We start from the raw sequence: 13957 nt of genomic DNA on the forward strand, positions 1-13957 counted from the left end.
GAATATCATAGCCGCCTACGCACCGACAAGTGGGGCACAATCATGGGCGTGGAGAGGCGCTGTTATGACCATTTCATTGTTTTGGTATGGGACAGTAAACGTCGAAGATTGAATGCAGTAGATGCCTTCAAACCGTCGCTGCCTCATTTGACCCAACATTACGCCAAGGAAGATTGCTAATAGAGTAACGGCATATACTCTGCTCAATTTCATGCCATTTTCTTAGGTCACCATTTTGGTATAAGCTTGCCAGTATAAAAAGAAGTAGTATTTCTAGAGGAAGATTTGGATAGAAAATACATACATGAACATCACAGCCCAAATGAGCCATATGTTTTCATTGACTAAAATCGTCACTAAAACATTATTAGAACGATTATTTAACAGTCAGTACGACTTACTCTATACACTATGCATTTCAACATGATAAATAAATAGTTAATTTAACCAATATAAATATTATGAAATCTTGTTTTATTTTTGGTTTCATGTGCACGTAAAAGGCCTTGACCTTTCCCCACGGAAACTGAAACTTACTCTCTGAGAGTCTATTTGTTTGGCCACCTTGGCTTAAAGGGGGGAGATAATTGCTACCTGATTTAAATAAAATGCCGGGCTAATGTCGCGACTCACGCGTCCGTCCTAGTTGGCAATGGGTGGTCATGGGTTTTAGGGGGGAGAGAATTAACAAATTAGCGGAGAGGGATTTCCCAGACATGTTATAATTAGCTGTTATGTCTGAGTGTCGGTGTCCCCCTTGTGACAGTCTATCAAGACGTGGGCGCCAAACAAGTCTCCAGCGCCAAATTACCCCCACAGGTTAAAGTGCGAGTTCTAATCAGGTCGCGGACAAAGCACCAAAAAAAAAAGTGTGCCATGGAAATATTTTTGTGTGCCTTGATAGCGTGGACAATATTTACCTTGGCTATCTTGGAGGAAATGACTCTAGAAAAATCTGCGGGAGAGAATGTAGCTATGGCAGGGAAGGTCAGTAGGAATGTACTGTAGCGAGGGTAATAATTAGATAATTAGATAAGTATTTAAAAACCATTTCCCCCTTTTCGGCTCCCCTTTGACGCAAATGACCGTAGGTCAGGCGACGTTAAGAACGCCCGTTTCTTTGGTCAGCGAAGAACAAAGCTTTCTGTGGTCACGATGTCCTTCATGAGCCTTAAAGGAACAGTTAAACGTCTACGTCTGGATTCCATACCATAGAAAATTGATGACCAACCTTCGACCCGAGGACCCGCCTCGCGGTAATAGCCGGCCCTCCAAAACTTATGCCCACGGAAAAAAGCGAAGACTCAAATTCTCCGTATCTTTTTGGGATCCACGAATTTTTTCTTGTACATAATGGACCTCATTCACCAATCGTAAACAAACAACATTAATCACGTGATAATATTGATAAAACAATGAAAAAAAAACGTATTACGTGACAGCATTTATGGGTTGCATATTTTGTATAGAAGAGATAGAGAATCACGTGGCTAAATGTTGTTTGTTTATGATTGGCGAATGAGGTCCATTGCCGCCCTTGCCAAGCGTCTCGGGAATTAATCCTGAGGTTGGAAGAGGCTGGGAAGCATTCTGAAAGAGTATCCAATAGAATGGCGAGCACTTAACCTTTGATCTCGTAATTTCTATTTATAACATTTATCCATATATATATAATCTCCTGTAAGAGATTTACATTTTTCTTTGTAATCGTCATAAGAGTTGCGTCTCATTAGCAATTATGCATAAAACACTGAACCATAATCTTCTAATACAAAAACAAAATTTAATAAAATACTCATATGCTAGGACAAATTTACCAGAATGCTCGCTCTTCCCTAGTGCTATTAGAGCATGGAATGGGTTGCCTGAGCTAGCCAGGAAAACCAGTGACTTGGCAGAATTTAAGTCATTGGTTAATATGCATGACTAAATGCATGACGCGTAGGATGTAATCATCTTCTTTTTTGAAGCAACGTCTGTATTATATAAGATAAGATACTCGTGAATCTCTAGGCGTATATAAATTTGCATCTATCTTCCTTCCTAAACTATGAAAAATCAAAGTAGTTGTAAGATTTTACATCCCTATTACCGATGACTCGTATCCCAAGACACTCGGGTCAGAAGAGGGACAAAGCCCGAGCACACCGGGGACTCGTATCCCAAGACACTCGGGTCAGAAGAGGGACAAAGCCCAAGCACACCGGGGACTCGTATCCCAAGAAACTCGGGTCAGAAGAGGGACAAAGCCCGAGCACACCGGGGAGACTGCCCCCATATTCCATAAGAAAAATTTTAAGATACAATGCTAAACCAATGTTAAACCAATTTTCCATTTAGAATTTCGGTAACTTAGGCCAACAAATTACACGTAATTTCCCAATTAGATCTACATGTCAGAGGAGCTAGCTCGTCCAACAAGGGCCATAATCTTAAAATAATAGAGAAAGAAATAGAGTTGCCGTATGCTAGATTAACATTCAAGGTCAGGGAGTGATCGTATGTGGGTTACATAAATATGGCGTAGATTGCACAAACCAGTGACACACTTCTGGAAAGTTGGTTTTCATGTGAATAGAAATCAATTAGACTCAATTTATAGGCAGTGGTGAGTGACACAGTGAGACTAAATTTACAAGCAGTGGCGTAGCTAGGGATTTGGGGCCCGGGGGATAGGCCTGACCTCTTTAGGACCCCTGCTTTTTGACATTCGACATCACGAATTGAATGTAAAAACCAAATTTCGTACACTCAATTGGGAGACCCCTTCAAGTGGGTGATTTTCACATTTAGACCCTCCCCCTCCTTCACGAGAAAAAGGTGGATTGAAGGCGTGTAAGCCACACAACAAAGGTCTTACTCTTCACACCTCGTAACACATCATCTGCTACATCTCCCTGCAACGAATCTTTAGCAACAGCGGAACATCTAAGTAAAAATATAAAATCTCCAAATTTTGATTTCAAGGTTTATACAAATTCCGGCAACTGATAAAGATAAGGAGAATGGACCAGAAAATGTAGAATGGACAAGAGAATGTAAATTGTGCAAGAGAAGGAACATTGGAAAAGGGAAGAAGGTAAAATGGACAAAAAAGAAGGTAAAATGGACAAAAAAGAAGGTAAAATGGACAAAAAAGAAGGTAAAATGGACAAAAAAGAAGGTAAAATGGACAAAAAAAAAGAAGGTACAATGGAGGTTAAAATGCATGCTGGGTTTAAACTATTTTCAGTAGATTGATATTTTTATCTTTATTTATCCCAAGATTTTCTTGGTGTTCCACATCTGACGTCCTCACAACTTAACGCCTCAGTAATTTGCTAAAGAAAAAAGTCAAGTTGGACGCTTCTGATTGTACTCGTATCGTGTCGGCCCGTTACATTCAAAATAAATATATTGAGACCTAGAGACTCGGATATATAGAGGTTATAGCGTATTTTTTTATTTCACACATTCTTTGTTGGGCTATTCAATATTCATATAAGTGAGACCAATCCTGTAACAGATGTTTCAATATTAATTGCTATCTTCCTAAAATCTGATACAGTGTAGTGAAGCTACTCATACATTCCAAAATTCCTTTCTCATTCTATTCCATTTCTTTGAATGTAGACTACAATATGTTGTGCAGAAGTCGGGAAAACAATTTAAGTGGTATACGATAAGTATTAATATTTCTTGCAGGCCTCATATATATTACATACAAAGTCATGTGTCTTTTTTTCCCCCAAAAGAAACAAATCAAAAGGAGGAGAATGATTACGTCATTTTAAGAAAGTTTGAAAGGAATGATTACGTCATTTGAAGAAAGTTTGAAAGGAATGATTACGTCATTTTAGGAAAGTTTGAAAGGAATGATTACGTCATTTTAGGAAATTTTGAAAGGAATGATTACGTCATTTTAAGAAAGTTAGAAAGGAATGATGACGTCATTTGAAGAAAGTTAGAAAGGAATGATGACGTCATTTTAAGAAAGTTTGAAAGGAATGATTACGTCATTTGAAGAAAGTTAGAAAGGAATGATTACGTCATTTGAAGAAAGTTAAAAAGGAATGATTACGTCATTTGAAGAAAGTTAAAAAGGAATGATTACGTCATTTGAAGAAAGTTTGATAGGAATGATTACGTCATTTTAAGAAAGTTTGAAATGCTTTGAGCACCTATAGTATTTTTAGGAGGAAGTGAGAATGGGCTGCCTGCTTTTGCTTGTCTGTTCGAAGGCCTCTTCCTCCTTCAGTGATACGTTGAGTAAAAGAAGTCAACCTTTAGTCTTTTAGCGCTGCTGTGTTTCTTAATTCTGGAGTTTGTGGGGGATGATACAAAAGGACTTTAAAAAGGTTATATGCAGGGGCGTAGCTAGCAATATCCACCATTTGGGGGCCCGGGGGCTTGACCTCTTTGGGGTCTCCTGCATTTTGCGTAATATCTAATATTTAATGTAAAAAGCACTCATTTGGGAGCCCGGGGGGATTTTCAAATTCTCCCCCTCCTCACCCCTCCTTAGCTACACCACGTCATTTTGACGTCTGATGTGAGAAGTGTGTCAAATAATTACAGCAGAAAACTAATACATTAGATCAATGATTGGTATTTTCTAAAGACTAAGCCGTAACTATTTGCTCTTGGCAAGGAACATGTGGAATTTACTAGATATTGATTAGAATAGAAAAATGGACAAAATAAACATTAAAATCTAGGGAAGGAATAATAGTTATATATATATATAGTTCGTCCATCGTGGTTCGATGATGACCACTTTGTCATCCAGGGGGCTGAGGGCTTTGCACTGGGGTTTTATGCCTCCTCATGTGGCTGGTGAGACCTATGTGAGCCCGGAATGTTCGGCCGCACACTGGGCAGGTTATTCCAGCTGGAGCTAGTGTCGTTTGCCTTGCTTTTCTTCTCTGGCGTTTTTCTTCTGCCAGCGTTGTTCTTTTCTCCTCAGCAACCTGTGCGCCAGTTTTCACAGCGCGACGCCATGATGCTCTGTCATGTGCCTCTGTCTCCTAGGTGCTTGGGTCTATACTGGACGCCTTCAGAGAAGCTTTGAGGGTGTCCCTGGAGCGCTTTCTTTGACCACCTTGCGAGCGCTTTCCTTCGCTTAGTTATAGTAAATAATAATAAAACAAAAAATTTAAATCTGCAACCATCATTGACATCGCGTACCACTATCCCACAATAATAAGGGAAACTTTAATTGAAAAAAACAAAGAAAATGTGAACACCTAGATTTACAAATTTAGCCACTATGGAAGCTATCTATAGTAACAATACACCCTGTTGCTATGTCAACCGAAGGGACGAAGACAACTGACCTAAAAGTCCTAAGAAGATCCTCATTACCTATAAGAGGACAGTACTGCTACAGACCCTGCCACATCTTCAGAAAATTTCTCAGTGGACACTGTTAAAGAGACTACAATGAATCTGGTCTCCCTTTAAACGAAGCTCGATCCTGACAGTGTCAGAGAATGAAAATGAATTCATTTCCATAAAAATAATGATCTTTATTACCCATCAGGAAATGTCTTATAATCTTGCATAATACATAACAAAATATTATCATGACAGATAACTGCCCTGACTCAGAGTACTGATCTAAATGACCTAGATCTGGTCACATTTTGTTCATGTGACATAACGCCAGATTTTTCTTTCTTTTTTTCCCTTCTTAATAACATAGTTCTTAAGCTCTCTACCCCCCCCCCCCCGCCCCACCGATTGACAATGTAATCAGTGCTAGCCCCTGCTCTCTGGTAATTTAATGTGTTGCAACACTAAGTCCCCCGTCAGGCTGGATCTATGATATAGACCCTCCTTACACCTCGCATGGGCTGATCGGTTACCGGCTGTGACGTCATGTCCCTGGTACTCACCCAGTGGGTGTGAGGAGGTTAATTGCCTAGCTCACGTGACGCAAATTTACGTCATTCAAAGTGCGTCCGCCGCGTGAAGGTGTGATGACTGGCGTAAGCTCCATGTAACAGCCATCAGAGAGGCGACACCTCTGACGACGTAGCGTATGCTGCCTCGGCTATGTCTGACCTATATAGATCTACCCTTTTGTGAGGAACAAAGAGTAAGAACAAAGTAAATGGTTAAATTTGCATCTTTATCGGGGATAATGACGGTGCTCTGATCTTTGTTACAAAGCTTATATCAACTCACTCTGTCTGTCTGTCTGTCAGTCTAGTTAAAAGTTTGATCATTCATCATTCTTGGATCAAATTGAAACTTTCCACAATTATTCATTGAATCTGACAAGATCAATTACCCCCCCCTCCCAAAAAACAACAACAACAACAACAACAAAAAACAACAAAAAACAACAACTAAACAATTAGTTAATTTATTGTTGATGATTAATTATTTTGTTTGATTTCGAAATAAGGGGATTAAATGCTACTTAATGGTCCATGTGGATATATATATATATATATATATATATATATATATATATATATATATATATATATATATATATATATATATATATATATATATATATATGGATTTAGTCCCCTTATTACGTTTTGACACTTTTTTTTCTCCCACTTCCCATTCTTTGTAAGACATTATTATTAATAACATCACAACTACAGTTCAGTGGGTTGATTAGACTCAAAGAGAATGGCTTCATCTTGGGAAGACATGTCCGACGTGTTACTGTAAACCTCAATAAAGTCAGGCTTGATTAAAAGTCTCCTTTGAAAAATGTGGCAGACGGTATTTGTGAGATCCAGACAGATAACCTAGATAACGATCTCTATTGTGTCTGTATGTTGCCTTTAATATTGTCTCTATAAACTGTGTGTGGCTGCAGTCGTTGTGTAATCTTATAATCTCAACAATGAGTGCACCAGCTCAGTGCGAACCAGATGTGGGGCTGCTGTCACAGCATCGAGTACACGAATGTAACTGGGTCATGGTGGCCGAGTGACAAAGCACTTGGTGGCTAAGCCAAGCCTTAGTTTCAATCCAGATGGAGGCATTAGAGGACGTCTTGAGATGACCTCGTTAGCGCTTTTATCTTTCACGACGAGACGACCTCGCTGAGATTTGTAGTGTCTTGTAGCTGAGACTTGTAGTCTCTTGTAGCTGAGAATTGTAGTCTCTTGTAGCTGAGACTTGTAGTCTCTTGTAGCTGAGACATAGTCTCTTGTAGCACCTGAAAAGAAACGGACAGTTTTTTTTTTGAGTTTGAATATCCTGACCCCCGGCCACGAACACATTTATTTGGCATCAATCTAATAAATGTGAAATAACTAAATTTTTGTAGCCTTGTTTCTGAGGGGGCTATAAGTGAGATTCTATGAAACGTATAGGTTCCCCTGAAGCGTCTAGTTCATGAACCTTTTGTTTTTTGGCTGAAATTGGCTGTGTTGGCCTGAAGCCTGTAACCACAGAGTGACCAAAAGTGGTCGTGTGTTGAACTTAGGCCTGTGACCTTCATTTTTGTCTTCACTGATGTGTGTTTCTCGAATTTGACAATAGATTGTGTATTTAGTTGTAACATATGACCAGGGCGGTTTGTCATACTATTTTTGAATGTGTAACTTTTGTTTATTTTGTGTTGAGAAGGCCTGTGAGTTGATGGCCATTTATTTACACATTTAGTTTACTCTTCATGTAAATAAACTTTTTATATATGTTTACCTGCGACTTTTAAGTCTTGTTTTGCATACATTAGTCTAATTGTATACCTAGAGGTTATACTTAATAACCTAAGAAATACAAGCAGGGGGGCCAATATGCCACTGGACGAACGTGCCAACACACCTTTAACACTGATCTGTTGATCTAAAATACCTAAATCTAGCTATAAGTCTAATTGAAACTTTTTATCTATACCCGCCGATAACAGGTAAATTAATGGATCAAAGTTTTGTTATGTAGAATGGGGCGCTCTTCTAGAATCAATCCCCATTATTATGTAACCTGGGGTACTCTTACAGGCAACTTCATTCAATATGTAACATCTACTCTTACTAAAGTCTCTGTTGATTCATTCTTATGTTAAATGGTCTACATTAATTTATTTCTCTGTAGTAACACAAAACATGGTGTCAGAAGTGTCAGATGCTCTTGTCTAAAGAGCTGGTGTCAAATTTGGGACTTAATTGCTTTAGATAATTATTTCGTATCTGATGATGTCATTAATTCAGTATCAGGTTTGTTATAAACTCTAAGAGAATAGTAGAATTATTCTATCCCCCCTTAACCGTCTGCACTAGGCGGTGGTCTGTCAGACAGATCGAAAAAGTGTTTTCAACTGATCGTGATCGCTACTAAAAAGAATACTAATCCCGAGCCAGTGAAAACAGCCTTATTGTAACACCTGATCGGTGAGCTTGCTAGATTTATCTACAATAATTATCAAGAAGATGATACCCTAGAAACAGAACTCCATCAAGACATCAATATGAAAACTAGACAGGCTTTAATTATAATAAAACATCTACAATAATTATCAAGAAGATGATACCCTAGAAACAGAACTCCATCAAGACATCAATATGTAAACTAGACAGGCTTTAATTATAATAAAACATCTACAATGATTATCAAGAAGATGATACCCTAGAAACAGAACTCCATCAAGACATCAATATGTAAACTAGACAGGCTTTAATTATAATAAAACATCTACAATAATTATCAAGAAGATGATACCCTAGAAACAGAACTCCATCAAAACATCAATATGTAAACTAGACAGGCTTTAATTATAATAAAACATATACAATAATTATCAAGAAGATGATACCCTAGAAACAGAACTCTATCAAGACGTCAATATGTAAACTAGACAGGCTTTAATTATAATAAAACATCTACAATAATTATCAAGAAGATGATACCCTAGAAACAGAACTCTATCAAGACGTCAATATGTAAACTAGACAGGCTTTAATTATAATGAAACATCTACAATAATTATCAAGAAGATGATACCCTAGAAACAGAACTCTATCAAGACGTCAATATGTAAACTAGACAGGCTTTAATTATAATAAAACATCTACAATAATTATCAAGAAGATGATACCCTAGAAACAGAACTCTATCAAGACGTCAATATGTAAACTAGACAGGCTTTAATTATAATAAAACATCTACAATAATTATCAAGAAGATGATACCCTAGAAACAGAACTCCATCAAGACATCAATATGTAAACAAGACAGGCTTTAATTATAATAAAACATCTACAATAATTATCAAGAAGATGATACCCTAGAAACAGAACTCCATCAAGACATCAATATGTAAACTAGACAGGCTTTAATTATAATAAAGCATCTACAATAATTATCAAGAAGATGATACCCTAGAAACAGAACTCCATCAAGACATCAATATGTAAACTAGACAGGCTTTAATTATAATAAAACATCTACAATAATTATCAAGAAGATGATACCCTAGAAACAGAACTCCATCAAGACGTCAATATGTAAACTAGACAGGCTTTAATTATAATAAAACATCTACAATAATTATCAAGAAGATGATACCCTAGAAACAGAACTCCATCAAGACATCAATATGTAAACTAGACAGGCTTTAATTATAATAAAACATCTACAATAATTATCAAGAAGATGATACCCTAGAAACAGAACTCTATCAAGACGTCAATATGTTAACTAGTGTAACTTTAATTATAATAAAAACAAATAAGTGGGGTCTAATGACATCATTCGTAGAAAGATAACAGGATAGGTAATGATCTGTTTTGATTTGTCCATAGGGTGCTATTATACTAAAGAGTTTGTGTTGTAAAAGACATTACTTTCAATAGACAACTTTACATTTTATTTAAGTATAAATGATAAAAGATTGTAGGTTTTAAAAAAATTTTGAATAATAAAATGACATAATATTAATAATCACGTAACGACATAGGTATTAGCGTTTATTAATAAACTAGAAAAAAACAGGGGAGGCAATTTGCTTGCATAAAAGAAATCATTGGTTATGCCCCTTAGACCATAATTTTAAAACGTTTTAAAATTATGTTGTTTTTTTTACTACTGTTATGTTATCCCTACATCTTCTTTATTTTTGTTTTGTTTTTACACCATTGTTAAGTATACATTCTATCTGCAGAATATTTTTAAAGTGAAAGAATATCAGGCATCCAATTTTTTTTTTTAGCCCAGCCTTGTTTTGTGAGAGACGTCAGAGAGACATGACTTGTTTTGTTTTGTTTTTCCATTTTGTGTAGGCCTACATCTTTGAAGAACTCAAGAATCTATTCACTTAAGCATCCACACAAACAATGTTATCAGCTTGTACTTGTCACACATAACCACATAACCACACCATGAAGTACTTTAAAATGTTTGTGTTAAATATTAAACAATTCAAAGACGCTAGGAGAAAGAGTGTAAGACAGACACTTCTTGAGACATCTTCAAAGAGAAGACTCTTTTTTTACAAAACGTATATCAGCTCATTCCATCTGTCTGTCTGTCTGTCTATGGTATAAAGTTTGAACATGTTTTTTTTTGTTTTTTTATTTGCGAAAACTTTGAACAATTATTCTTTGAACCTGACAAACATGAATCAATTAAAAAAACAAAATTAGTTCATTAATTGTTGGTGATAAAAATTTGTGTTTGATCTCGAAATTAGGGGAATAAATGCTCTTTAATGAGTGATGTGGATATGTATATATGGATTTAGTCCCCTTGTTACGTTTTGACACATTTTTTTTCTCCCAGTTTCCATTCTCGGATCAAGCTGAAAATTTACATAATAATAGATAATAAATAGATAATAATACACCAATCAATCCAAAAATTAACCAGTTAGTTAATCATTTATTACTAATTAATTAATGTTGTATTTTATATAAAAAAGAGAGCTAACCCATGTAATTTTCAGATAAAAGGCAGTAATTAAAAGTTATTTACCTTGAGATTAGCTTTGGTTTTTATAGGTATTTTTTTTTTATCACCAACAATTAATTAACTAATTATTTATCTTTTTTTAAAAAATTGATTCATGTTTGTCAGGTTCAACGATTGTGCAAAGTCTTAGCTTGATCCGAGAATGGGAAATGGGAGAAAAAAAAATATGTTGAAACTTTTTACCAGACAGACAGACAGACATACAGAGTTGATATAAGCTGTGTAATAAAAAAAAACGAAACATTATTTACTTGACGTCTTAGCTATACAATACAGCTTCCTAGAGATTTAATGTAGTGCTTATATGTTTTCACTCGTATAGATTAAAACATGTCTACATTATCAACAGGTCGATGTGACCTAACTGATGAGAAAATAAAAATACAAAGGCTATAAACATCCAGGTCTCTCGTAGCCTTGACCCCAATTAGACTGAAAAAAAAAGCACTTTTTTTTCAGAACTAATATTCTAGAATCATGTTCTTTCATTTCTATGTAATTAAATATGTATCAAACCCCGTGGTACACCGCATCACAAAGCCAGATTTACGACATTGCCAGATTGTGCTTCCGCCCAAGGCCCTAGTCCTTTTAGTGGACCTCCACATCTCAAAAACTGTGTAACTTTAAAAAAAAACAAAATAGGCACATTAAATGCAAAAAAATAATTTTAAAACCTTAAAGGAAACGAGATTCAACACAGGGGTAACCTATTTCTTTAATCACAAATAAGGCATGCTATCAGATTAAGTTCATTTATATTATAAAGATTAAGGGGGTAGGGTCCTCCACAAAAAATCCTGCCAAGGGCATCCGATTGCAGTTGCAAATCAGGCCCCATTTTATGGCTTATATTAATTGCACCATTGAACATTGACACCACAGTTACAGGTGTCGAACGTATGTAAGATAAATGAAAGGAAATACCCCTAAAATTAATATCACTAAATTAAAATACTTTTTAAACTCTATTATAATCTCTTCGGACCTATACTTTTCGAATTATAAATAATGCATTTAAAAGTTATACTTCATATATTTTCATTGCAAATAAATTTATTTACTTTTGAAAAAAAAAAACATAGTTAAAGTGATGTCGAAAAAGACTAAAAAAAAAATTCTAAAACATGATAACCGCTAAATTGTACTAAAACATAAGAATTTATATACTGTTATGACATGATTAGAATTTAGTATCCATTTCGGGAATAAGGGGAAAGTTTTACTTAGTTACAAGTGACGTGACAGATCTTTGAACAGAAGAACGCTCTATTCGACACTAGCGACAAGACGCTTTTCAATATACAGACGGCTCTTTATGAAGCACATTCGACAGTGCCCTTCCTAAGTATTAAAAGTGTTTATTGTTGTAACATTAGTGTCGACTACCTATAGTGATTGTTTGGGCATTTCGCCGGTGTTCATGAATTAGTTACCTCCTGTTAATTTCATTGATTGGATTCGGGGATGAAGTGACCGGTCACCGTTTAAGATTTCTTATTAAGAAAACAAAGTGGAAGAGGAAACACTATAAACGCATTAGTAACAAGTCATAAAATGTCAAAAAGCATTCTACATAATCATATTTATATATAAAATATTTAATTGGGGATGCAATGACCGGGGATGAAGTGACCGGGGGATGAAGTGACCAGGGGATGAAGTGACCAGGGGATGAAATGACCGGGGATGAAGTGACCGGGGATGAAGTGACCGGGGATGAAGTGACCGGGGATGAAGTGACCGGTCACCGTTTAATCAAGATCTGTATATTATTCTTATTCTACTCTACATCCTTAATCCCCCCTCCCCCACCTGGTAGAGGTCACTTCCTTTAGTTCAATTAAATAACAGGCTTCCATCAACCCTCCCTTTACCCGTCTTATTCCCCCATTTTAACAGTACCCCTCTCCGTCACCCTCCCTCCCCCCTCCCCGCCAAACTGACACTAATTAAGATGCCCCCAACACTGTTGCTGCTTATCTTGACAACAAAATGGACGCAGCGGAAGTAGACATGCGTCACCTCATACGTCATTGCGTAACGCCTCGTGACTTTACAGGCGCGCGCTAGAGCGAAACCTCGTGGAGACACAGATAACAAAAAAAAAAAAAAATTAGAATTTGTTGCGATCCACGCAATTAGAACTAGTTTACTTCTTATATAATTAGAAATCTACACTTCCTTGTCACGTGGGATGTAACCTCGGTCTGAGGCCAAATTTTATAGATGGTATCACGTGATCAACGACTATTTTTACCCTTCAACGTGAATTAACAAGGGGAACTAGTGAGATTGGCAAGCGACTTGACACTCGGCCACCAGACCCCGTGTGTTTTATGTGCTTTTAAAGTGCCCTTTACTAGCAATAAAATCAAACTAAACATGGTGCATGTAAAAAAAAAATGATGCTTGTTCTCGAGTATTTAACATCAAGAAATATCAAATCGTTTATTATTGTTTACTATCATTTGTTATCTTATAGTTGAACTATATTGAATTGAATTGCAGTAAAGTAATTACTAGGTAATGAGTCAACATTATTAACATTGATACATATTAAGAGGTAACAACAGCAAACAGAAAAATAACAACTTAATAGCTTACAAATACTAGATACCACCTAAAAAAATACTCAGAAAGAAACCAAGATAAAGTCACATTTCTTATGCTAGGACGAATTCTACACTAGTACCATTAAAGCATAAAACAGGTTGCCTGAATCAGCCAGATTTTAATTCGCTAATTAACATGCACGACTAGATTAACCCATGGACACGCTTGAGATGTAATTATATTCTCTTTTGAAAGAACTTCTGTATTTTATAAGCTAAGATATGCCTCAAAAAGTGACCCCCTTTAAAATGCATCTCAAAGCCAGGGACGTGGATTGTCAGAGAAGCCCTGAAGCTTAGGTCAGACACTAACCAGCTTCATAGGCCTATCTAGCCCTGGATCTTAAGTCACACACTAACAAGCTTCATATGCCAATCTAGCCCTGGAGCTTAAGTCAGACACTAGCCAGCTTCATAGGCAT

General features: G+C 36.4%; 1 long non-coding RNA gene across 1 annotated transcript in view; it reads right to left on the reverse strand.

Annotated features, from left to right (window-relative positions):
- Window positions 1–140, reverse strand: part of LOC129925027 (uncharacterized) — a 3898-nt gene extending 3758 nt beyond the window's left edge. The window contains exon 1 of the long non-coding RNA XR_008776884.1: window positions 1–140. This exon is cut by the window's left edge and continues 131 nt beyond it. This is a non-coding gene — a long non-coding RNA (uncharacterized LOC129925027).
- Between the last annotated feature and the right edge of the window lie 13817 nt (window positions 141–13957).

This window comes from Biomphalaria glabrata, chromosome 3 (genome assembly GCF_947242115.1).
Source record: "Biomphalaria glabrata chromosome 3, xgBioGlab47.1, whole genome shotgun sequence".
Classification (NCBI taxonomy): Eukaryota; Metazoa; Mollusca; class Gastropoda; family Planorbidae; genus Biomphalaria; species Biomphalaria glabrata.